General features: G+C 41.0%; 1 protein-coding gene across 6 annotated transcripts in view; it reads right to left on the bottom strand.

Moving 5' to 3' along the window:
* The window catches only part of ELF1 (E74 like ETS transcription factor 1), an 85,922-nt gene that overhangs the window by 56,424 nt on the left and 1,625 nt on the right, over positions 1-27,873 (bottom strand). Inside the window, exon 1 of one of the 6 annotated variants that reach the window (XM_088159715.1) lies at positions 8,472-8,608. The exons of 2 other annotated variants lie outside the window; for them this stretch is intronic. The gene's annotated coding sequence lies outside the window, so the exon portion shown is untranslated. Of the gene's footprint in view, positions 1-8,161; positions 8,318-8,471; positions 8,609-27,873 lie in introns of those variants that run through there. 3 more of the 6 variants (XM_088159710.1, XM_088159711.1, XM_088159717.1) reach the window with 3 other exon arrangements.

Raw genomic sequence — 27,873 nt, 5'->3', positions numbered from 1 at the left:
AAAATGGTTTGCTCTCAAGTTGGATTTTTTTTTTAACCCTGAAAGCTCATCTGTGTCCTGCTACAGAACAACTGATTTTCTCACAGCGAACATTTCAAAATTCTCATACATATTTATTGTCATGGTGTATTACTACGGTACTAGCTCAAAGCATAACAAACACAAAATGTAATATTTACATGGAAATTCATATCTATTATATGAGTTATAGATTATTAACTTAGAAATTTAATGTAAGAAGCATAGGGCTAATATAAGAGGGGGAGGGGAATATTCGTTTCTGAATTACTTTGAGGCACCTTAAAATCATCTAAGTTTCCAAGCTCTGTATAGTTTAAGCAAAAATGCAAAGGTAAATGTGGTATTTACAATTATAAAAGCAAAACAAAATCAGGACGACTTAATTCTTAAAAGATTGAAAATTTATTCCTTGGTACTGCTGCTGCACGGCATCAGCAAGGTACCCACATGCCCCTGCCATTTGTTCTTCTGACTCAGTTACAGCTAACACAGGAGGAGTGGTCTCCATAGAAAGGCTTTTCCAGCAGAACAGCTATGAGTCAACTTGCCTCGTGTCTCTGCACCTAAAGCCCAACTGCCTCACTCTGGCATGTTTTTTGGGAAGGTAGGAGGGACCACACCTCATCAAAGCGCTGTGAAAAGTGAGGAGCAAAAGCGAAACCAAGCCAACCAACAACCACTGACCAGGCTTCTCAGACAGAAAGAAAGAAACTGCCTCTGTGGATTTCTACTGGTTTCAACCAGCTTCAGCAGAGGGGCACATGATTTTTAATTCTACCGTATCCCTTTAATAAACACCCCAAAGAAGACATTTTCCAGATAACTGAGGAATTTTTTACAGTGTTGACTTACCAACCAGAGCACAATAACCAGCTATTCTGTTTGCACTACAAGGCAGTACAGTGCAATGAGTTAATAATTTATCATGGCATTGCTCTTGGCAACTGACCATAATCAACTTCTAAAATTCTTCCTCATTCTTACATTTTTAGTCTCTGCAAGAACATGGCACCCTTAGAACCTCAGCCCTACCAGAACACTCCTTAGGTGAGGTAAGAGGTTTAATCTTCTTGAACACCTGCTTTCCTTCTGGATTGTTTCAGGCTCAGAGCAAAGGTCATAATTTCATTTCAATAACCTGATTTAGCAAACAGGAATAACTAAAATATTTTTAAACACAGTAGGAAATTAACAATCTTTCAAAATTGCAGCAACACAGTTCTCATCCCTGCGCTTCCTTCCCCTTCGTCTTACAGAAGTAAAAAGAACAAAGAAGCCCCAGCTTCTGCCTTCACCAAAAGCTTTTATTTGCACATGATCCTAAACTAACAAGCAAACACCTTTTTCCTCCCATTTTACGTTATCAAGGTTTATGCCTTTACATAACTTTGGGGAGTACTTAATTTATTAGTTAATACATTCTTCTTCTCAATCAGAAGCTTCTAGCTGTGGTGTTCAGATAACTCATTGGAAAACAAGTTTTGATGTGACGTGTAGAAGAGAGTGAGTCAATCTTTCTAAGGTATCACTTTGCTGAAGCATTGGCCATGAAAAATGGTCTTTTACCAAGGACTGTGCTACTTCGTCCTTCCCCTTATTGCACAACCCCAGCTCTTACAAACTCCACAGCTTCACCACTCTGAAATCAATCCCTAACCTGGTTCAGTCAACCAGCCCAGCAACTTCTGTGGCATCGACATCTGACTTGCCAACTTGGCTCATCTTGGCTGAACCAGGTAAGGAAAAGGTTGCTCTCGCAAACAGCTTGGACTACAGATAGGAGGGTAAGGCAATAAAGCACTAGGAAACAATCTATGCTGTCAGTGAGAAAAAATGAGGATGGCAGTCCTCAAGCAGCTGGATGAGTGCTTCTGCCAAGGAAATATCCAGGAATGACCATGGCCACCTCTGACTGTTTTGCTAAAGGCACGTTTTAAATTTAATTAGACTGGTGCAGGTTTGCATGCTCACAAAAGCGTAGGTCTAGAGTTTAAACTGCAACTTTACCTCAACTAATACAGCTTTATGGTTGAGTCTTACCTAAGGGCAAGCTAAGGGCCTGGGCAGATGCAAAATGAGGTGTTTCAGGATTTACAACCCATCACCTCCAGGACAGTTCACTATCCAAGTAAAACTTGCTTAGTCCAAACCTCCCTCCTGTGCTGCAGGGCACATCCACATAAACCACTGCTGTGTGGGTTTAATGGGATGTGCCACCAAGCCAGCAGGGAAGTTACATACACTACCTTCACTTATGAATGAAAAAGCAGCTGGTGTGAGGCTGAAGTACCTTCAGTGTGCATCTAAGCTCTCTAAGCACATGGTATGTGAAAATACCAGAGCCAGCATCAAAGCACTAGCATTATTCTCCCATCTAGTTAATAAATACCAGGCTTGTTCATGACAGACAGTGTAACAGGTTCTCTGAAGGCAGTCTCTGTCAAAAGAAATTGCTTTCTCCACACAGTAGAAGTTTCACCCCACCTAGAGAGCCTCATTTAAGGCAGCAAAAATGAACCCACCAAACTTCACATTGATTTTTTTCTATCTCCGTTTTTTACTGCCATGTTGTATCTGTGCAGCATGCATTCATCAGTAGTCCTGGCCTTCCTCTCTCAAGGCAATGGGATTTTACCCAGCTAGCTATTTGCAAGTAATAACTGCTACTGTTTCTCCCTTCAAATGCACAGATTTCATGTCATCATATATCAATAAATGTCATCGCAGCTTTTCTGTTTATGAAGTCTAAAAGCACAAACTAACAAAACGCTTCCAGAGCCCACCTGAACACATGGCACTCATAAGAGACGCTTTAAACATTACCAACACCAGAATCTAGACACAAAATATACTCTTCTAGCTACGTTGCTTCAAAAGTATTAAACCTTTTCTGCAAATACCCCTGCCACAACAAAAAAAAAGCATTTGCAAGTCCAAACTCTTATCTTATAGTTTGGCAAAAGTTTTTCAATATTTCTTACCGTTGAGAATTATTTCTAGTCCAGTACCACTGCAACATGATTTAATATATGTCATTTGAAGGACCATACTAAAAGACAATTAGATCTTTATAAAAACAAATGGTAGAATGTTGCATTACATCAAGCATTCGTACATAATCAGATATATGTATTTCAGAAGTGCCCAAATAGGAAAATATTCTGCCCAAAGTAACTTTCTTGCTCCTTTTTTCCTCTGGAAATCCCTTCATAGTTCATATTTAAACTGCCTAAATTAATGGTTTCTGCGTAAGAATCATAGAATAGTTTTTGTTAGGAGGGACCTTTAAAGGTCATCTAGTCCATCCCCCTACTGTGAGCAAGGACATCCTCAACTAGATCAGGTTGCTCAGACTACAGCCTGTTCAGGCAAATTAAAACTGTGTTTCACTTAGTTGCTTCAAAAGCAACTTATTTCATTGTTGCTTTGAACTGATACTAACAGAAATACACTTTTTTTCACCGAAAAGGACCAGCATTTTTGAAAATCCTGCAAGCCTCCTCAGGAAACTTTAGACTGTTTTTCAACACAGAAAGTTTCATTTTCATTCATATGACTAAACCATTATTTTTCTCTAAAGAAAAAAGGTCCCCAAATAGACACTTCCTCTCTACAGTTCCTTCTTTTCTCTTTTTGAAATAAACATTAGTTGGTCTTAAAAAAAAAAAAAAAAAAAAAAAAGACCTGAACCAACAGGATGACCTCTCAATAACTCAGCACCAAGAGTACCTGGAGCCCTTTGCTGGGCTCACATAGCTCTCAGCAAGCTGGTTCAGAGGCACCACGACACAGGGAAGTGAATCCTTGCAATGTGCGCAGTTTGCGACCCTTTGCCCTCCACGGCCATAAGCTTCACCTTTTATTTTACTTTTTTTTTCATTTTCTTTTTTTATTTTCTTGTAACTAATACTCATGTTTGCATGCTTAATTTACAGGCATCGGGACAAAAGCTTGAATAGCTACAGAGAGTAAATAGTTTACAGAGACTCTGGAGATGGGGGAATGACAGCCCAAAACAGAAAGCGCATCAAGACGATGAGAGTGGATAATGTAACCACCACCTCCAAGGACAGCGCCAGGGAAATTCTGTCATCAGCCGACGATGTGCAAGCCCTGGTGCCTTCAAGACAGTTTTCATGAAAGCTAAGAGGGTCATCTTCTGGTTGGAAAGACAGCCTCCACTAAAAACAAATCATGTCATCACATCCTTGGGAAACTATTCTCGTTAGCTCCAAAATTATGTAGGGCAGCACATGTAGCAGGCACAAAGAGTGGGAAACTGACAGTATCCTTGTCAAGTTGCTTTTAACTTGAAATTGAGTCTGGTTGGAAGGGCAAGTTAAACATTAATTTTCTGACAGTGGTCAGCACTGGGTATCACAAATTGTAACTGTAGTTTCACAATCATATTTTGCTGCTTCTTTCCCTAGCTGCAACTTAAAACTGAATAAACACCAAGATAACTGAAAACCGGAGAACAGCAGAAGTGACTTGATACAAAGCTCAGAAGAGCAAGGTAGTTTTCTTCTGACCTGTCAGCTTTATTCACTCTGTCAAAGGATCTCATGAAAAACAAAAGTAACTCTAGAGGAACATACAGCATGACAAAACAGCATATGCAGCTATAATAAGTAAAAATATTTCTTTCTCTCAAGAGCAGGCAAACATTTGAATCACCCAAGCTCATCCCTTTCTTCCAACCCAGAAACTCAAGAGTTGCATGGCATGACATTTATACTGAGCCCACTTCGGAAGTCAAACCACTGCCATGCAAGAAGGTGAAGAAAATGCGGAAGGAGCTCACAAGTGAGGCGATGAAACCGTTAGTACACTAATGGCAACATTCAAGAAGTGCAGTACATTCCTCTGAAAACAAAAACTGTATTTGGTATATTCACACAGAAATGTTGTTGATGAGTTAAATATAGGGTGTTCTGGAAATAGACTAAAATGTCTAATTATAGATGAAGACAGTGACATTCAATCCACCCCAAAGCAACTCTTTCCCACAGTTTCCAACCTATGTACTTAGCATTCCTATTCCTAGCAAATTATCCTAACCATAATATCTTTTCCCTCAATACAGAGAAAAATCATTTTTACACGCAAATTTAGGAATTGGAGGTTCTTTCCAGGCTAACAAAACTAGTGTCAATTTCACTGAAGCCTGCTTGAACCTAGTACAAACTCACAAATGACACAAGAGGAGTGATCTCTTTAAGGACAAATAAATGACCTGAGCTCCAGCCCTCTGATACAACACTGAAGATGGCTGACAGGTAAGGCCTAAAGCACACCAAGGTAAGAATGCATAAACTTTGATCCCTGTTCAATGGGATCCTCTCAGCACAACCACTGACACAGTGGAAAGCTTTGCCAAAGGCTCATATTGAAGAATAAATCGTTTTTACCTCTACATAGATTAGCCAGGTCAGGTCAGGAAAGTGAAAACGTCCAGAGCCTTTCACATAGCTGCTGCAGACTTGTGATAAGAAAAAGACTTAAAATTCCAGTATGTATAGACCCTGTCAACTACTTTATCTGTGAAGAAACACTTAGGTAAGATTTAAGAAAGCAAGATTTAAGAATGCAAATAATCTCTAAAACACGTCAGTGGCACTAAAATTATAAGCACCATAAATCACTGGCATATGGTAGCAAAGTTTCAGACCTTATGGTACAGATTGTAACCAAGGCTGGAAAGGTGAACTCCACCTCCTGCCACTCCTGTGCTGAATCACTGTGGTGAGGGAAAGTCCTTGCTCCTTCTTGCACACCCAACAAAACTCCAGTGAGTTACCAAAACTGTCAGTGAAAACAAAAAAATCTGCACGCAAAAGCTGAGAAATTTTTGCTAACACCTGCAAGAAGAGAAAGCTGTTTTGGAGATCAAAGCTTCTCCTCTGATACAGAGGGAAAAACCTCTATTTTTATTTGTTTTCTATCAGCTAAATGAGGAAAGTGCCGCCACAGTTCCCTCCCTTGAATATGGCTGTGCTGAAATACTCCTCATGTATCCGGCTTTTTTCGTACATCAAGTGTCCAAGAAGTAACACACACAACTGAAGTATGAGTTTGCAGCAATCCTGAAACATCAGGCTATACCAGGCCAACAACATTCTTCAAATCTAGATGTCTACCTCTTAACCTTCTTCTCATTTGAGGACCAAGACCATAGACTTGACAGTTCTAATATTCAACGGATGAGAAAAGAGCACATTAGAAAACCAACACTTCTGCAAAAGCAAGGATCTGGAAATAATGTTCAAGCTAACCGGCATCTAATGATGCCACTCCCATGGCTCTCTCAACAATCACAAACTCAATCCAAATGGAAAGATCCCTGCCTTCCTTGCCTTAGGGGTGGGGTGGGGGGGTAAGGTGGGACTTTTTTCTTTTTTTGAGACAAACATGTGCTTCGGATATAGAAAAACTAACACCGTCTCTGTACCTTCTAATCCACTTCTCTGCCTTCTAGATCTGTCCAAGCTGTCATCTATAAGTCTTGGGAGGACTTTCAAATCACTTTTTCCTCGCTCCACCACTGTACCACAGATGCGTCCGTAGCGCTGGCAAAGTGCTTGTACAGTAGCAAGAGAGACTGAACATGGCAGCTTTTGCACCTTCAAAGAGGAACTGCTCCTCTGTGAAGCCCTGATCAAGAGAAAGTAGCAGCAGCCACTTACCCTTCAGAACACAAAAAGCCTTCTGCCCAAGATAAGCAGCTGCAGCCTGGGAGATGACTTAAAAAGAAAAACTTAAAACCTCAAGTTTTTAGGGCTGGATGTCTCAACAGAGCCTGGTGCAAAAGAAAGAAGGGGAGAAAAGAGATAAGGAAAGGGAGGGTCATGTTCTACCAGTTGCAAGCAGAGAGCCCTAGGATCTGAAAATGAAAGTCATGATGATAAAAAGAAAGATGTAAATATCTTTAAGAATTTTTCAGAAAAAAAATACTAACTCAAAATATATTTTTTCAAGTTTTTCCTCTGTAATTTTATCTGTGATTTTTCAACATGTAACAATGCACCAAATAAATCCCCCGACCATTTGCAAAACTTGTTGCTTTTAGAAAGACAAAAAAGCAAAATGTAAAATGAAAAGATAGTGAAAACACATTGTATTGTGTTTTCTGTGTACTGTAAGATGCCGAAGAAGATACGGCTGAACACTGAGAAGGCTGAAGACAAGAGACAGGCAGGCAGCCTCACCCAAAACATGACCATTTACTTAATGGTTGCCTCCCTCTATCCCTCCCCTGCAACTGATCACAGTACTAAGAGAGACTCCATTATACTTCTCAGATACAGGCTCCAGACAGTAAATGAACCTGGAAAGTATTCCCCTGTGCACAAGAGCTCAAGTGCCCTGACATTTAATTTTCAGTAAGAAGATATAGAATTTGATTTCTAGGGTGACAGACTGAAATACAAGGTCCAAAGTTATACATTCAGACAAAACTTCTAAGGAAGAACATTTTCATTCAACAAAGATGGAAATGGTGATTCTTTTTTCAAAATACTTTGTCAGAGTTCAGAAGTACATAATTAGGCGAATCAAGGTGGTCTTCATCCACTGGAAGTTTAAGAAGTAATTTGACGCACCATAATTACCTCTAAGATTTTCTTCTCCCATTACAACTACCACTAAGACTATTTTCTAATTGGTCTGCCATGTACATCATCACCATAACTTACATTTCTTAATAAATTTCATGAAAAGGTGAGTACCTGCCCGCGTAACAACTCCTTCTATTTTGAAACGACACCGTGGCAGCTGCCGTTAATGATTCTGTTTCGGCAGAAAGACAACTTCAATTTAAGGGCGCAAAGAATAATCTGTCTTTGAAATGATATTTGAAATCTGCCATCTTAAAGTCACCACGGACCACACCGGGAGAACAGCAGTGGAACGAAGGTGCTCCAAGCCGCAGCGCTAACAGCCAACACTTTGCCCGAATCGCTCTGGACCGTGCTCTGCTCCATGCTAGCCGAGTCCAGGCACACGCAGCTTCAGAATAAATAAAATATGTGTATTTTACAGTCCGCTGAGCGGCGGCTGGAGGGCTCAGACCGGCAGCCTGCCTGGCACCCCCGCACGCTTAAAAGGAGACAAAAGTATAAAACGCAGCAGAATTACAAACCAGCTGTCACACTCGCAGCGCGCTGCTCAGAGAACCACAGCCGCGGTGCCCTTTGCCCGCAGCAACAGGCTCAGCTCCAGGCAACTCACGGCGCTGCTGCCCCGAGACGTCCCTTTACTCACGGCCCAAGTTATATTTCGCTTTTCCAGAAGTTCCCTCTTCCCCGTAGTTTCTCTCGACGGCTGCGGAGCGCTGCCTCGGGCGCGGTCGCACGTCGAGGCAGCGGCAGCCGCCGCCCGCAGCCCGGGGCGCCGCGTCCCCCTGCCCGTCCCCCCGCCCGCCCGGCTCTCGCTGCCCGGGCAGCACGTACCGCCCGGCCGCGGGGCCCGCGGCGCCGCCCCGGCCTCCCCGCAGCGTCGTGCAGCTAAAATGGCTCCTGTCGAGAGGGGGAAGTGGTGCCCGGGCCCCGGACGGTGACTCACCGCGGGGCCGGGCGGCTCGGCTCGGAACGACACGACACGCCCCGGGGCGGCGGCCGGCGCTCCGCCGGGCCCGGCCCGCAGGTGGCGGCGGGGTGCGGGGGGGACGGGCCGGCGGCGGCCTCGTGACCCGCCCGGGCCCCGCTCGGCCCGGTTCCCTCGTGTGCGGAGCGCGGTCGACCCGCCCCGCGCCGTCCTGCTCCCGCCCGGCTCCCCGCCGCAACCTCCGAGCACTACCAAACATCCCACCCGCTCCCCTCCATAAGTAATAATTCACGGAGTCAACTAGGTTGGAAAAGACCTCTGAGATCATCGTGTCTAACCCATGACCAAACACCCTCCGTCAACTAGACCATGGCACCAAGTGACACCTCCAGGGACGGTGACTCTGCCACCCCCTTAGCAGCCCATTCCAATGTCTAACCACCCCTTCAGTGATGAAATTCTTCCTAATGTCCAACCTAAACCTCCCTTGGCACGGTTTTAAGACTGTGTTCTCTCATCTAAACTAAACGAACAAACACGTTTCTGTGGAACATCTCATCTTTTCAAACAGTATCATCTTGTTCACACCGAACTGATTGACCCTTGAAAAAGAGTGAAACTGGAGGGCCAAAAAGCTTGGGGAAATTCAGTTAAAGTACAGCATCCAATGGAGCACAGACAGACGGCCAACGCCAGAGCCGGGGTTCCTGGTAAATTTCTGATATGCTCTTCATGTTCTTTAAACAAACTTTGTGCCCAGTAAACAAACCTTGTGCCTAGTAAACAACGTGCTGAAAGCTGCTTAGCCCACAGCAGTGTAGGTGCTTGGGACAGGGTCTACGATTGCACAGAGGACACTGAAAGGCCTGACAGAAGCGTAATCTTCAAAATGTGGCACAGAGGATGAGGACAGAGTTACTTCCACCTTGCTTCTGTCGGAAGGGTAAGCTCATGCTCTATTTGCAGGCTGGCACGTGCACTGGTTTTCCACAAATGCCAAGAAAGGCAGAGTCCAAGGCTTTGCACTGGCTATAAGGGAAGGCATGGCACAGGGACTCAAGCCATGCAGCCAACTGAGAGGGTGTAACAGTGGGGCAAGGAGCTGGGAAGCAAAGAAGCAGCAGGAGCGACCTTGCAATGAGCAGGGAAGATGAGAGTGAGAAAAAAGAGGAGCTACTTCTAGCAAACCCATTGTGATAAATTCAAATATATTTCAGGGCAGCTGTCATGAATGCTCCCAGTAATAATTAAACAATAGTCCCACAAGTTTTGCATTGCATAAAACCCATAGTTCTATGGACATTAGTATCTCCAACTATTGGTTATGCTTAATTACCAAGAAGAAAATGTTTGGGTTACTTCCAAGTAATTGAGTCTTTATGACACCTGCATGGCACTTAAAAGCAAAACTGGGTCCCAGTTTATTGTTTAAAGGGCAGCTACCCATTTATGATTTTATTAGATGTAGTTTATCATTCTGTTTTTGCAGCCTGCTTTAGTGGAAGAACTGAAAAAAGAAGCAGCAGTACACTTTTTATGAGTTACTGTTTAAAAGTAACAATTAAGTACTAAAATATCTTCACTACAGCTCTTTATCAAAATATAACTTCATTTGTATTTCTCAGTTGAAAAACGTCCACGAGGAGAAAACACTGTCTCATTATTTTAGTCTCTATATATTTTCCACCTCTCACAACAGATGTATCTTCCTTCTCTCCAACAACTTAAGTCTAATCTAATCTCACATCTAAAAGAATTTGGTTTTTGTGCTGCAAAACCCTTTGTAAATCATGGGGTACGGAGGGAAGAAATCTGACCCAGGTGCACTGTAACATTGACACAGGGAGACCACCATTTTAATAATTAAAGAAAGACAAATAGTTATGTTTTAGAGAGGAAAGACAACACATTCTTATCCAGGCAATCAACTAAATTGAAAAATCATTTCGTAGTGATGTATTAGCACAAGCTATGTAAACATTTTGCCTGTTCTAAGCTAAATCTGGAAGCAGTAATTTTTTTTTTAAAGCATATGTAAAATGTAAACATATTCAGCAAGAGAGAATGCAGGTGGATGTTCATCCCTGGAACATATCAGGTTTCTTGCTAATTATAATTTTGGCTTGAAGAAGTGACCTTGCCCATTGCTGGGATGAGTATTTCCATGAAACTTAGATCACCGTTTGCCCAAAAGACATAGCTAGACACTGACCAACAGCACAGCTTAAGCCAATTTAAACAGCTTTAGCCCTCCACTCCATCCCAGCCTCATATTCCTCGCACTGAGCTACTCCCCCCACTGTTTCCCAGAGCAAATATTTGTGCAGCCGCACAGCGTGGCAGAGGGTGGAGCCCACCAGCATAAAAGTTAAGGCTGCACAAATAAATAAATAAATAATGCACAATACAATTTTCACATTGCTGCTGGCCTCAGCTCCCAGAGAAACACATGCCAAATCATGTGCTCCAAGGGGAGCAGTGCAGCCCAGCAGGCTTGGGGTGCGAAAGACCTGGATGTGGCTGTCACTTCTGCTAGCCTCAAGTGAGAACCCAAGCAAGCTGCTTCTCTTTTTACACCATGCTTTGGTAATCACCTCCCTGCTTCACAACTGGCTTTGAAAGCTACAGGTCTGCAAGGGCAGGATCAGATGGGCTGCCAGAAGGCACAGGAGCAGAACAAAGCAGCTCTCCTGCACAAGGGCCAGCCTGAAACTGAAGCCATGCGAGGACACACCAAGAATAATGCGCTCTGGAGGTATCCTGCCCCACCTGAAAGAAATACCATTTAGCGTCATAAAAACAAGCCAAAAGGAAAGTTTGTGACTATGTTCAGCTTTCGGTTTTGGATGGCAACTGGGAAGGAGAAAACAGTGTTTTCATGAAGGAAAAGGAGCAGAACATTTAGATCCAAAAGCTCTTTTTATTTTTCTGCTTCATTATACACAAGTTCACCACATGAGGAGCCCTAGCAAGCCTCCATTTATATGACACCCCGTGGTACCATTCCTAAAGCAGCTCAAGATGCTGTAACTCCTTTCCACACTTGCAAGAGGAGATCCCACCACCCTGCTCCTAGCTCAGGTTCTTACAATCATCTCATAGAGACTTGGGGCTTCATCAAAAATCTGTCACAAGACTGTATAAAAATCAGATTTAAGAAGCTTCCGGTTTGTGTGTTTTTGTAGGATCCCAGTATCTCAAGCTTTGCAAAACAGTTCATCTCAGGTGTCTCTGGAAGGAAAAATTCCAACAATTCAACAATTCCATTCACAAGCACAGCCCTAAAGAACACCTGAGCAAAAGATACGCCAAACATGACACTATATATGGAAGGACAACACTTGAATAAGTTTTTACCCAAGTCTTAACACCCAAACTCCTGTACCTTCTTTTCTCCTTGTGTACAACACCAAGAAACACTAGCAGTGGTGCTATCACATTTTAATCCAATAAATATTATGTGTGTCTATCACAGTGTTACTGTCCTGGTATTTTGGGTTTGTGGGGAGCACCTCCCATATACAGGCTGACACTGCTATGGGTTTCTAATGCTGACCAATGCATAATGACCTAAATATTTACACATATAGAAATTGCATCAGGAGATTATAAGGTAACTTACTCCTACGCCCAAAGGAAGTCTCTGCTAGGACTTCAGGCACGGAAAAATTCCTATCATTGTGTTATTTAAAAACTTAATCACAAATTCAGGCAATACATTTCTGATATTTTTAAGACAACTGTTTGCCATCTACAAACTTGCATTTTCAGAGATTTTAATTTAAAAAAATCTCAGAGAAGAAACATGGATGACACCTGGACAGCAGCCCATGCAGCTATCAGTTAATATGCAATTTAAAGATATAGTTTAGTAATATTTTAATGCATGCTGTGAAGTAGAGCACAATGAATTTGAGAAAATACAGTCTACTTTTACACTGTGCTTGTCTTCTTAACTTTAGGTGAATTGTTGGAAAAAAAAGGTGGTAGTAAACAAAGTGCATATAAAAAGGCCACTATATTTTCAAAAGTTGAGAGGGAAGGTATCCTGACCATACATATTTAATTGGAATCCTTTAGATAGTAAATGTCACCTTTCCAAATACACAAGGGAGTGTTTCTCAAGTCTGTGGTAGCGTAAGTGTCCAGAAATGATTCCTTGGCAGCAGAAGGGCTAGAGGTGTCTGAAATTAAATGGATTCACAATCGAGTACCACAGCTTTAACGCCATCCATTTTGTCCTTTCAACTGTGCCTCCAGTGTTTCCTGCTGAAGGCAGATTTGGCAAAGATGCTGCCTTTGCCAACAGTACAGCAACATCCCACACAACTGCAAACCCACGACCTTGTACAGCCTTGCACAAATTCTTATTGGATCACTTCTAAGGTATTCCTACATCACATCCCAGCAATGGCAAGCCTTTAGGAAAATCTACTTTTCCTCACTCTTTCAAGTTCCTTCCTTCCTCCTTTTGTTATAGGTTTGCCTCTGCTGAGAAGTAATGCTTGTCAATATTTCTGAGAATGGTTTAAGATTTGGGTATATTCTCCTTTCTACTGACCAGCAAGCTGTGGAGGAAAAGAATTGCAAAAATCCAGGTAGTAGATACAGCTCTGACACAGGATAATCTCTGATTCTCTCTCAGCCAGAAACTACAGGCTCCAACTTCTCCCTGGCACTTCTATACCAACCCCAACCACACTTTTCCCCTCCCATCCTCTCCTTGCACTGGTTCTGATCCATGTGGTACCTGTTAAGCCTTCCACTGATTCTATTAAATGCCTTACTGTGGCAGAAAGCTGACTAGGGTGGATGGGGAATGCTGGCTGCTCTAGAACTATATCACACTGTGATGAGCACTGCCAGCCAAGGATATCAGACGTCCCTCTGTGGTAGTAATAACTACTACACTGGGCCAGCACTCAGGTAAATTTTTCACCCTAAGATTCACATGATTGCACAACAGTCACCAAAAAAAAAGAAAAAAAAAATTACTTGGGAATGCTACAGGCAGAGGGGAGGGACAGAGGTACTGCTTAACCCATGGCTTTCTGGCCTGAGTTAGCTCTTGTTCCATCTTCCCTCTGCACACTCCTTGCCTGTTTGTTTCAGAAAGTGCACTGAAACTTATTTAACATCCTATAAATACCCCTGCCAGTAGGTGTGACAGAAGTCACACTTGTAAACCCACAGCTCAAAGGCAAGTCACGCAAAAAATGAAAATAGAGATGGGACAAATTTATACCCCATACTACTTCTCTCAGTGAGCTTTAGACCCCACAAAAATAATGAAACAAAGAGAGTTAAACCATGATCTGCAAATACTTTCGGAATTTGCAATTGCAAATTGCAATGCAATGTTACCAAGTTTTCCCAGGAGGAAAAATGATAAATCATCATGTGTCACCTAATGCTGTTGGTAAGCACACTCAGACAGTTAAAGCTTTAGCATCCTAAAATCCAGCTCACTTCTAATTTTCTAATTTGCAGTTCTTCATTCAGTCAGTAAACTGATCCAAAAAGGCCAACTTTCCTTACATCTTTGAATGCCATCTGCAGAAACTGTTCCAGCACACACCCTACAAGAAACAAGGCAACTAATCAGAAGGAAATGGACAGAGGAATGCATTTTATACCAACAAAGAGATAACTCTATCTGGATTTACATCTTTTTTTTTTTTTTTTAATCTAGAAGAGCTTACTGTTTGAAAAGGCACAACCTGTAACTCAAACAAGGCAGAAAATAATATAATTCTAATTAAGGCCCAAGTACAGCTTCGCATTGTAAAGGCAACACTATTTTATACACAGAACACCTCACTACAACATACTTGCAACAAACAAAGCCAAAATGAACTCCTTTTAGTTACTGAATTACTGAATATCCCAAGAGAACCAACAAGGGCATAGCAATATCATGTCTTTATTCCAAATTCTCACACAATGCGTGCATCAGCCCTTTAAAAATTCCTTTAAAATATACTTTAATAAAATACAAATCTGTACAATCCTGACTGCACTAAGATTATGCTAGATCCTTAATTTTACAAAGGACATGATCACTTGTGGGTACAGCTGGTTTGAAAGACAAGTATTAGGTTGCCTATCTATCTCTACAGAAAGAAAAAAAATCAGGGATATGCATGAGCAGAAATATATACTAAGTGAAACTATGTTGCAAATACATCCAGAAGGAACATAAAACCGAGGGCTGGGCAAATTTTATATGTCCAACAGTGGTTTCTTAACTGGGACACTTTGTAGTTTGCTAAGAATTCTCATTAAAAAGCTGTAACTATATTTTTTCCTCTGCCCATTCCGTGAGTCAGTCATTACACTTTTGGATGTTGCAACACATTCAGAATAATAAACATACTGGGAAGAAGAAGAAAAAAAACAAACCAGCGTTCACAGTGGATTTTTTAATGTCTGATTTATCAGTATAAAAATCAAAAACTTCTGAGATTTTCAGAAGTTTCTATGCAAGGAATGCTATTAATCACAGACAAAGTATTTGGTACACCCAGACACTAGCACACAGACACATGCCAAAGTTACAGCACAGCAGTGTCAGTATTGCTGTTATTGTTTGGCCTCTTTACAGGGTGGGAGCAGAGGGGGAGGGATCATCATGTTCCTCATCAAACCCTCTCCTGAGGAAGAACAGCTAGGCACCGCCCTTAGCTAGACAGTTCTGGACCCAAAGCTGCAGCAGCCTCTTTTTTTTTAAACTAATTTTCTTTTAAAGACCAGAGGGTTAGGTTGCAGAGGCTGTGCAGTCCCAGAAAGCCATCCGTGCTACAGGAAATTACTGTTGATGTCTCAAAGACGTACCAGGGAATTATTTATCCACATTTGTATTTTAGGCAATAACAAAAAGGGCATCTGACAGATGCACGTGTCAGAGTGGTTGCTGCAAGTTTTTCTACTGCTCCAGTCAGATGAAAAAGTGTTTATTTCTATTCCCATTTCTTTTATGCTTTGAATCCCGCCACCTTATGCAGGCCACACTGGCTACCTCACACACTTGTGCTGACTCCCTGTATGGATGAAGACCAAATTAATGGAATTAAAGGAAATCCAGATAAACATCATTTTTAAAAAAAATGTTGAGCTAGAGTTCCACAAATATTTTAGATTCTTACAAGAATGCAATAGGGTATTTCTCCACTGTTCAGGATGTGAACACAAAGGAAAGGAAAGTGTGTTTATTACTGCTGTTCCAGCTGCTCTAATTAATGTAGAAAGATAAAAGCAGTAACTTGAAGAGGCAGGAGATAGAAAATAAATTGTGAAAAAAAGAAAGCTCATGTGAATGAATCAATTTTCCATTGCAACTCAATCAAGCAGACACCTGGCTATTAAAGAACAGTTAGCTAGCAATGCAACCTGGTTACTTGCTTGTTCAGGAAATAGTATTTTTAGTAGCAGGCTTACCTATCCAAATACATGCTACATTAACCAATTGGTGAATACATAAATCATGGAGAAGAGAGGGAAGAAAAATAAAGACTGCAGGACATAAAAAGGAGGGGTGTTGAGGAGCTCAGCACTGCTGGAAGGGGACCTGACTGCTGGAAGGCCAACACTTTTATCTCTCAGCCACATGTCAAGTCATAAAAACAACAGCTTTCCCCTCTAAACTCATCGTCACCGAGGCAAGCAGTCCTACCAGCAAATCCTGTAGGACTGAGATCCTGTGGTTAAGTCCAAGAAACCAAACCATCACCTCTGCTATTGTCACCTGCCCATAAAAACAAGGCACAGCAATCAGACATATCCTAAACAGGCATGGAGGCTCAGTTCAGAGAGAATTGCTGCTACTATGATGTGCTTTCCAAAAGCCTCCCAGGAATCATCTTTCTTAGTTCTGTGGTTTAGGGAGCCCTGAAACCAAAACTGGGAACCAGAGGCTAAGAGAACAAGAAAGCATTATGGCAGGCACAGTTTCACATATGTGATTTTCCTCCTGCTTTCTACTAACAGAAGTCATTCTTTTATTAATGGAAGCAGCTCTATATTCTCCCCAAATAACCTATCATCAAGATTTAGTATTCTCAATGCTACATTCAAAGTACTATATATAATTTATATTTATTATTTCAGTCTAATTTTGTCTCTTTAGCATTTCATTATATATGTTTAACCTTATAATCCATTCTGTCCTGCATTTATTGAAGGTCCATCAGCTTTAAAGACATGTGTGCTCTGAAAAACACCCCACTAGAATTGAGTGATTTCAACTCCCTCCACCATCAAGGAACAGGAATGCTCACATTCTAGCACTGTAGCCTAAATTAAGAGTGTCTCATCTACTGCTTCTCTGTAACTAATTTTATTTCTTGAACTTTTCCTTTTAATGCTCCCCATATTTAGCAAGATTCATTAGAAATGTTTTCCAGCTTTGTATAACAGACAAAAATATATTTCTATCACTGAGATCACAGAAGTCTTCCTGTGTGAGTAATTGACGAGTAACATCAAACTAATTTAATTTTCATATTCAGAATAACAATAATTAAAACAACCTTTTTTAAGACAGTAGTCAATTATCTCACTGAGGAAGGAGAAAGAGTAAAGAAAATTACTTTTTTTTGTTTCTTTTTTCATTAATTGCTCTCATCCTCAGGCCTGTTGGTTTTATGCTATGATCCCTTGCTGCTTTGCATAAGCTAGCAGCAGCTTACTTCCTGCTACTGTTTCATGAGAAAATGAACTCCCCTACCATAAACAAGCACCCTTTAATTCTTTTATTGCTAATCCTTACTTGCATGCAGCAGGCTGCTGCTTTCCCAGAAGATCCTAAATAATCTCTCTCAGAGTTGAGGTTCCAGGTGATTGTAACAGTGTTAAGCACATTATTTCTATTTAACTTTCTGAAAATACACTGATTTTCCTTAATATACTAAAATATACTAAATTTCCCCTTTTTATATGACATTATCTAGTGAATGTTTTCAAAGTTACCCAAGTATATTATTTGTGCACCATTCCGGCAAAAGTTAAATTTGGAGGTACAGGATTTATGGAACAAAATGATACAACACATTGGAAAATGCACAGCAAACAGGAAAAATGCTACCTGCATCATGAGAAAATGCAGATTTGCATTTTTGTGGTGAAATGGCAGCTGGATATGATAGAGGGAGAAAATGGAGGACAGAGCTCCCCGCTTTGGGTACAAATCAACAGGTACAATGCCCAGGGAACAATTCATACTTATAGGCAGAAAGGAGCAGGCCAAAGACCTGACCTGAGGATCTGCAGATCAGAGTTAATGCAGCAAAAAGCTATTAATTTACATAAACAAAGCAAAACAGAGGAATGGGGAAAACAGTGTATAATCATTTAGTAGTTGTGTTGGCCCACTTTGAGCTTCAAGTCATTTCCTCTTGTCACTATCTGACATAAAAAGTCCCAATCCCTCCTCTCTGTAAGTCACAATAAGGTCTCCCTGGAGCCTTCTCTTTTCCAGACTCTGTCAGCCTGACTTTGTAGAAGAGGTGCATCAGCCATCTGATCATCCTCATGGCCCTCAGGTTGCTGCTCCAACCATTTTTTTGTTTCTGCTGAGGACAACAGAATTGGATGCAGCACTCCAGCTGGGATCTCCCAGAGGAGAACTGCCTCCTCACCCTGCTGGCCACCTCAATTTTGCTACAGCACAGGATGTGATCAGCCTTCTGGGCTGCAAGCACACACTTGCTGGCTCATGTCCAGTTTTTCATCCAAAAGAATCCCCAAGTCCTTCTCCACAAGGCTACTGACATTTTGTTTTGTTACAAAGCTCCTCTCTGCCATCAACATCACAGAATCATAGAATAATTTGAGTTGGAAGGAACCTTCAAAGATCATCTAGTCCACCCTATTCACCGTGGATAGGGACTTCTTGCACTAGATCAGGCTGTTCAAAGCCCTGCCCAACCTGACTTTGAACACCTGTTCATCCACACCATCTCTCTGACTCTGAGCAGAGCAGAAATACACTTCTACTATCTATAGAAGCAAAGCCCCAAAAAGATATCTCCTTGTCCTCCATTTATTTTCACTTCTATTAAACATCCAAAGTACAAAGAGTTGAAATCCTCTGGAGAAAAAAAAGAACAAATATCACTACTGAGATAAAACAGAGCAGGTGGAAGGCTGCTAAGTCATATACTTTTTTTCTCCACATCCCTGATGGGGCCTTATTGCCCCACTTTCCCCATTACTTTCCCCTCAGGTATGATCACTGGCACCAATCCCAAGCTAACAACCACACCTGACTCCCCACAGAACTGCTCAGGGCTTTCTGTACCTCCTTCCTCATTTGTAAAGCACAGCAAAGTCAGTCCAGACTGTCTAAAAGGAATTGGAAGACCTTGAGTTTGAACTCTTGGTCATAGACAACTGGGAAAGCTCTGGTGCTTAACTGATGGCTACTATTCACTTAGAAATCTGATCATTAATTAGGTGAAAAAACTTCTTGTCCACGCTTCAGGCTCTTAATATCCTCAAAACTACATCACACTAACATGTTCAGGAGACAAGGGGAAAGAAATTTAAGCTGTAAATCCAGGTAACTGGTCTTCAATGTTATTTGTATTTCAATGTAGCAGCATTCAGAATTGAGTCCATTTTTCTCACATTTAACAAAAGGTAACACTTTGTTCTTAAAAAGGACACCAAAAAATCCTTCAGTAAACAAATACTCACACAGTAAACAGGATGAAAGCAATGTAAATTTCTCACTACAGGTAATCAATTAAACTCAACATTCTTCTGCAAGCACTGATCTAAGTCCCAGTTATTCAATAAGTGTTTAAATTATCACAACTTGACCAATGGGACTATTCAATTTCTTCTGTGTCTCATTTTCCTGGCTCATGTTCTTACAATTAGGAGAAAGTTACTTTGGATTACTTATCTCTATATCTTTCCCTTTCTAATTTGTTTTACCTTTTTTTATTTCATCTCCAGCTCTATTCCCTATTCTTCAGGCATATAAATGAACATTCAAGATACTTTTTTTTTTTTTTTAACAAAGATAGGAAAATTTGATTGTGGTGGCTCTCCAGAGCAAAAGCATGGAGACATCTGCTTTTAAGCCACCCGAGCTGTGATCATGTTCCAGGCAGAATCCACATACAATTGTCATTTCCTCCCTGCTTATCTGGAGATAGTAAGTAATATTTTTCTGGCAAATGAAATGAGTAATCCCAAAAAAAAGGGATTCCTCCCCAGAATGTTGGGGGGAAAAAAAAGAAAAAAACAAACAAAAACCCCTTCAGAATCTTTATTTTTACTTGCCTCCAATTCAGTAACAAACTGAAAGCCATGATTTGAAAATGTAACTTATGTAAGAAAGTTGGAGCACACAGACAACAAAGCACCAGTGACAGTGTTCATAATGCTACCTTATATCCATCCTCCAGTTTCTTTAACACAGTATCCAAATTCAGTGGTTTCCCTAATACTTCCCGTTTAGGATAGGTTGCTCTGCTAAAAAGCAGTTATCCTGCAAATGTGATCGCAGTGCTATGCAAAAGAACCACAATTATGCATTTTCTCCTTTAAACGACACCTGCACAAATACTTCTGCCTATTGCAACACCTATAGCAAGACTACTGCTCAGTCTGATAATAACGTATACAGAATGGAAATCTGTATCTGAACATACATGTTCCAACTAAAAAAAAAGATGGGGAGAGTTGATATGCTTATCTACCATATCATAAACCAGAAACTCCAACAAACTACACAGTGTCTAACTACATTTAATGTTGCTACATGTCTTGATGTCAATCTGAAACAAGGAAAGTGTGAATCCAGGAGACCTAGAGGATTAAAGAATCAAAAAAACCCAGTTATATTCTTGACAGGTATTGAGGCAAAGACGTGAGATCTAAAACCTAGTCTGAATCTGAAAGTATGTGAAGACGTACACAGTATTTTGGAGTAATTCTCCACAGTAAAGGCATTCTCTCTAAAAACACCTCTTTTTTCCTTCAAGAAAATATGAAATTAGTCGTTTTCTTTGACTAAAATATATGGATTTGGGAAAATAAGCAAAACCCCCACCTACCCGGTAAACACAGTGGAGGGTTTGTACACTAACAGTCTCATGTATGACTTGACCTTTCAGCTGCTAGTCACACACAATGATAAAATAGATACTACAAACCTCCACTTCTGATTCAGCTTTTATTTCAGAGGCACAAAACACAAGATCTACAAAGGTTAACATAATGCTTTTCTCGCAGAAAACACAGAGACCTTTTATGCCACCAACATCCTGAAAACATGCTGTCCTGAAAATCTGTTCTGTCTGAAAAAAGTACAGACTTTAGGTAATGCATTTGCAATAATTCACCTCAAATGAGGTACACAAAGATGCAATCACCCCATCCCCTCCAAAAAGAGTGCAATAATGATAGAAATATACTGATGTGCTTGATCTTAAGGACATGAAAACAATTTAACATCAATAGATGTATCCTGGAAAAATTTCACAAATGGTAATTTGCAAAGAATATAAAAGTGTATTTCTAACTCTCACCATCATGGCTGTAGTATACTTATGATCAGAAACCAGTTTGTTCATTAATTAAAATATTATACCCTGTAATGGTTGCCAAGTTTTGCTACATGACAATATTAGCATTTGAAAACTGAACTTGAAAAATTCTTCATAGTCATTTTATAAATCCTTCAGACCAAATCTGTTAACCCACAAAATTAGGTCAACTAAGAAAACCTGGAAAAAAAAAAAAACTAGAGGTTTGTTCTGGACAGATTAAGATGAAGGTTTCACTTGAAAAGGCATCCAGTGAAAGACAGCTGGAAATCCAAACACATAAGAAAATAGCTCAGCTGTACCTAAGTGGAGGTAAGCAGGTGCTGGAGAATCTATACTCTGTGCAAAACTACATGTGAGTATAATTCCCCTCGACCAGAGGGAAACATAAAAGTAAAATGCTGGCACAGGTCTGCCAGCACAAGGTTCAACAAAGGTTTACAATTCTAGGTTCTATGGATACATTTCATTTCCACTATCTCCTACTAACACACAATTGATTTCCTTAACCCTTCCCCCAGCAGTTTCTCAGCACAGGTACCAGAACCTGCCTCAGCTTTGCCACCTAAGCTCCCCAGTCCATCTTGTGTGAATTAAATCTAAGTTAAGCAAAATAATTTTGGCAGAAACAGAAGGGTTCCTGTTTTCAGCTGGCAGGTCAAGGGCAGTAAATGCAAGCAGAAGATGAGTGACCAGCTGCTGGGGGTGGGGGGGTGACTGATGCAGAAGACAAGCAGACATTACAGCTATGGACTCTGCTCCAGAGATTAATTGTTTGTTAGACAGCACATTATTATCACAACATAACTGCATGTTGGATTCAACAGCGACAAAGTTGGATCAGTCAGTGTTCCTATGGCAGTATGTGAACACTAAGTACTGTCACCATCCTTTTTCTGACTAGTCTTGCTGTCCTCTTACCCACAATACCACTTCCCTTGTCATTTATCTTAAAAAATACCAAATCCCATGACACAGGATGGCATAACCTCATCACCTCTTCAGTAAACTGGTGACAAAGTCCACCTTCAGCTTCCCTTAAAACAAACATATTTGCTGTAATTCTCTTGATCAACAGTGGACCTTAAAAACAACAGACCTTTCAATTTCTCCTAGAACTTTCCCTCTTAACAGAATGAAAAATCAGGGAACAGACACCAGAATGCTGTTCTAGAACCCCTTACCTGGAAAAGATCTTTGAAGGTCTGCAGCAAATTGCAGAATCCTATAGCTTTTCCACCAACAGTTCCACTGCTCCACTACCAGCTCGTGCCCCCTCTCCAAAGAACCCAAACACATCCCAGAATTGTCCAACACAGGCTAATGTGCAAGCTGCTGGAAATGGCACAGTGGCAGTGCATCTCTAGGCAGCAGCAGATAGTGAAACAGAAGCTGCAGCAGCAGATACCGTGTGAACAATCTTCTGCCAGGACTTGGAGAGTGCTTGGCTTCCTACTTGAATCCATGACACGCAAATGAGTCACAGAACAAGGTCAAGCAAGCTGAAACACCTCATTAAATTTTGTTGATGCCTGTATCACCAGGAACTCCAGACAATGTAACTGCTTAATGCCACTACTGTATTCATGGAGGAAAAAAACCCAGGATATCCACTGCCTAGAGTAGACAAGAGGGTTTTAGTACGAGGTTTTAACAAGAAAAAATTATTTCTGTACACACATACAAATAAGGAAGTAAAATTCTGAAGAGTGGGCAAAATAACATGTTCACTGGCCACAGGTATGCTGGATTACAGACCAAATGGCACAACAGGTACAGAGAAATGTATTCCATAAAAACACCTAACTTGACTATTCTGAATATAGTGGCTGTGGTGAGGTGGAAAATCAAATAACAGTCAGACAACACAGTCCTACTACTATTTCTACCATTTGTTAATTCAGGGTGCATAATTATCCTACACACATAAATTTGTGCCGTTAAGCATACAGTCAGCTACATAGCTCAACTATTTAACAGTATTATGTTTAAATTTGATATGTCTCTGAGATGGACACTTAACAATTCTGACAATTTTAATCTCAGCCTCAAACATTGTTTCCCCTTACAACCAGGAAGGGAATGAAATTCACTAAATATTACAAACACAGTAAGATGTCACAAAGTGGTAAACTTCAACCCATGACTGGACTTTCAAAACAGACACAATGTCGTAATACACATTATCATCTTATATTAACACAAGTTTTATCAAAGTACTGAAACATCAAAATAGAATGCCAAATTTATTGTTCTCTTGTTCTGCCATTTTCTGAGAAGAAAGTAATTAAATAGCCTAACTAGAGCTCTTTAAAATTGAAAACATCCAATCTGATTTGTACTTTCGTTATTAGGTCAGCTCCTGCACGTCCTAGAAATCAATACTGCATTACTATTAACTCCAATGAGCATAGCAACAGGCATATGGGCCAAACCCTAGAAGTCAGTGGAAACACTCACATATACATGCTTTCAACTCTAAAGATAGTGACTTACAAGAACTTGGTGTCCTCAGGTTTCACTTATTCTCAACAAGAAAACTTCTAGTAAACTCATCCTACATAGAAAATGCTTTATTACCTTCAAACCTTCATAAGATATCTTCAAGTGTGAGTGAAAAAGCCAAACCAAAACCACTGTAAAAGATTGAACATCTGATTTTCGATACCCTATATGCCAGAGTACATGCAATAAAATAAGTCTTTTACAGAAAGAAGTAATTCAGTGCTTAAGAGTATATTTGTCCTAGTTCAGCTGCCAGAGGAAAAAAACGTGTCTGTTTGTTATATCAAAAAGAATGGACTATGGAATTCTAAAGCACCATCTCATAGCTATCTAGGCTCAAGTTCAGTTCCCAGGCCAAATTAAACCTTCAGGTTTATTGTGAAGCTGCCTAAAAAGAAGCACTGCAGGTAATGCTTCAACTTGCTTCAGGCAGTCAGTCATGTTTCAGGTTACAAAACGATTTCACATACCCTCTGTTGTTTTAGTGACTGCTGAGGGTGTAGTGCTGCCCATCCATGTGCACATAGCCTGCCTCTGTCTGTTTGCAGCAGATGAGGCTGCAGGAGAGGAATGCCCGAAGGACAGAGAGATGGTTAAGGGGAGATCAGTGAGCAGCTGACTTTTGAAAACTGAGCAATGTCCTTGCCTATCTAAAGGCAGAAAATTTTTTTCATCCTTGAATATAACTGACAGTATCCTGAACAAAGAAAGATGATACACCAACCTGGGAATAGGAAAGGACTCTGTAAAGTGAGGATCTGATATCTTGTCACCAGCTGCCACCAGATGTTGATACTCCAGAGGGAAGTATACAATAAATTAATCACACTCCCAGAAGTCAAATTAGGCACCAAGAAAAAATGGTCCTCCTGACCCAAGAGAAAACCAGCCAAGTTCTGAAGTATGGCATTTTATTGTAATCTTGTCAAGGTAGCAACAGGTGCTGCAATAGATGGAAAGCACTGCAAGTAATCTCGTTTATTCAATCTAGGAAAAAAAAGCAGGTGAATGGAGTACAGTCCTTCCTCCTTCTACACACACTGGAAACATCCTTCACCAAAGCAAGTGAAAGCCCATCTTTGAGAAGAAAACCCCAGCACCTTTAAATACTCTCAGCAACTGCAAATCCACTACAATCCTCTACTGCCCTCGTTGCTACTTATTAGTTCAAAGTACAACATGTCTAACTTCATCTCTCAGACACTGGATGCTCAAGTAAATATCATGTATTTTCCTTACACACGTGTACGATATATACAGGCGCCATTTCCTCTCTCAGATGTACAATCTGCAGTTGTGACACCTGGTCTCCAAACCTTGGATCACTTTTGTCACTGTGCTCTTATTAATATTTCATATCCTTCCTCACGTGTGAGCAGCAAAACCAGACACGGAATTCCTGTGATCTTACTAATGCCACGTACTTTCCTACTTCTATGCAATATTTATATTGCTACACAGCCAAAGACCACACTTCAGTTGCAGCATTGCAATGAAAACTCCTGTTGAGATGATTCTCTGCACAAATTCCTAAGCCTTATTTCAATAAATTACGATTTTAAAGACAGTCCTCTCTCATGCTGGTGTAACCACAGTCCTGGTTTCTTTGTATGTGGCTGCATGAAAAATGCCTTCTGATGGATGCTGATCATCTAAAAAAATCACTTGGAGTATCGTGTACTAGTAACTTGTTCCACGCGTGCACAAACCTGCACAAAATATGCTGGTACTGATGCGATATCATCACAAAAGCTGTGAATATATTGAAATTAACCAGCCTTACACCAAGATCCAGCCCCCAGGGAACCTCACAAGAAACAGCTGCACTCCCATAGAAGAAAGTCACGCCTAAGTTCCTCTCTAAACTAAGAAAGATTTATGAAGCAACTTTGCCAATGTTTGTGGTATTTATTCCACAGTGACTCCATGGCACAATTGTTTTAAACTCACACTTCACTGCAGACTTAATAGATATATCAGGGACACAATATAGGGTGAGTCTGCTACAAAGGAGCAGTTGATGAATAACTTAGGAATTTGGGAGATGTGGGTTTTTTACAATTCAAAACGCTGGGAAGCAAGTTGCTTTAATTCTACTGTAAACTGGTCTTTAACAATCGTTAAGTCATTTTGAAATATTCAGAACAAGTAAGCCCTGGCTTGTCATTTATTTCAGAGGCTCCATTTTAAAATCTTCATTTTTTCAGCCAGGAAAACAACAATGAATAATGTGAGTAAGGAAAATAATTCATAGCATTAACCAAAGATGTTTAGGTTCCTTTCTACAGTAAGGAAAAAAACCAAAACAACAAACCAAAAGAACAGTTAGTAGACTAGGTAACCAACCATTTACCACTGTAATTCAGCTGCATATTTCCATGTACATAAACATATACACAGGATTGGTGAAGCTTGTAGCATCGCCTATTAGGCAGCTGCTGAACACTTCCAATGCAAGATGCTGCTTCCAGCTGCTTGCAACTTGGCCAGACTTTGACTGCTTGGGTTGAAATTTTCCAAGTTGAATGTCTGCCTCAGGCTAAATTTTGTTCCATGTGCTGTAGAAGTTACCTTTGAATGTGGGGCGCAGAAAAAGGCAGACTAGGATCAGAAGAACTCAGCCAAAATACTTGAGCTGTTTTCAGAACTAAACCAGGGAAAATGCTGTCTCCCAGCGGCAATAGGCATCTGGCAAACTTGAAAGGCTATAATGCTCTTCCATATCCCGATGACAGATTTGAATGAGGGGTGAAGGCCATATATTGAAGGTCTCCCCTTTTGCTGCCCCCATGAAAAGTCCACCTGCATTTGGTCAAATGTCCAAAACCAAATTGCACTGTGTGCATTTTCAGTAGGTGTTTGCTAGGCCACATCCACATTCTTCTCAGCTCCTCATGGTGATCAGACAACACAGGGAATATGAGCAGGTACAGCAACACAGACCACAGCAACGACCTACCACCACTGGTTACCCTCAACAAGAAGCTCTGACAGCAGAGTCCCAGGTCTCACATTACCGATCCAGCTGATGAAGGATAGTGACACAAATATGCCACCCTAGACTGTCTATCTGCTTTTTGGCACTTTTCCTAAGGGAAAGAAAATCTAGGAAATTACTTACAAAATGCAGTATTAAAAACACAATAAGCAAAGCAGAATTTAAAATTTATCAGAACTAAGTGGTCTACGGTAACTAAAAATGTCTCCTAGTGCTCAAATGCATCAATCTCTAATTAGATCAATCTGTATTTGCAGCTGACCTGGTCACATTTTTTCCCACTGAAGCATTGCTATAATTAACGCACAAACGCTTCTTTTTGCCCTTGTTCTTTAGAGCATCATCACACACGTTCAAATCACAGGGGAAATTATTTCTTTTCTCTCAGGTTCTTTTATAGTTCTCATTGCTACAGTGATCTGTAAGATAAAGGATACTGTTACCCGCATATTTTTAATACGGGAAACTAAGATAAAGCAAAAAACTATGGACACTGCGTGAGCAATTCTGACACTCGAGGCTTGTATTTCTAACATGCTTAGACCTGCAAAACATCTTCTATACACAGAGAGCAAACAGACACTTCTGCTCCAGATGGTTAAGTTCAGCATAACTGTGAAGCAGATCCCAGGGACTCAGGCCAGGCTCCCAGAAAACCCAACGGACCATGAGCGAAAACCTTTATGTTTATATAGAAATCAATGGCAAAAGCCGGGGCTGCAAAATCTGATTCTCCAGCTGTCTCAGCCACGAAGCTGCCTCTCCCTCTGCATATAGTTGTCCGCCTCATTCATGTTACCTCTTCTCACTGCTGCCCAGCCAGACAACTGCTAGACCTTGGGGGACGCACCTGGCCGGGAAGGACGCCGGCACATCCTGTCACGGCCAACACCATCCTCAGGCACAGGCCCGCGGCAGACAGACGAGCCCGGCATCCTGGGCACTTGGCTTTGCAAACTTACCCACGGGGTAGGGCTGGGCACAGGGGAGAGGCGGTAAATGCATAGAATATATAGAGATCAGCGATATCCACTGGGTGGCAGGCATGTTTCACGGGATCCAGAGCCAGTGCGTATACAGAGGTATAGAAAACGAAACCTCCTAAACACTGGGCTTGTTCCCTGGCTCAGAAGCAGCAATTGAACAGACACAGTAGTAAAAACAAAACAAAACAAAACAAAAAATTAAAATCCCACAAAGGAAAGTTAACGTGTTCTGCCTTGATTTTAACACGGTGCTGAGGCATTC

This window comes from Sturnus vulgaris, chromosome 2 (assembly GCF_052056855.1).
Source record: "Sturnus vulgaris isolate bStuVul1 chromosome 2, bStuVul1.hap1, whole genome shotgun sequence".
NCBI lineage: Eukaryota > Metazoa > Chordata > Aves > Passeriformes > Sturnidae > Sturnus > Sturnus vulgaris.
Note: the sequence above shows the minus strand (reverse complement) of the source record. Positions and strands in the feature narration are given on the sequence as shown.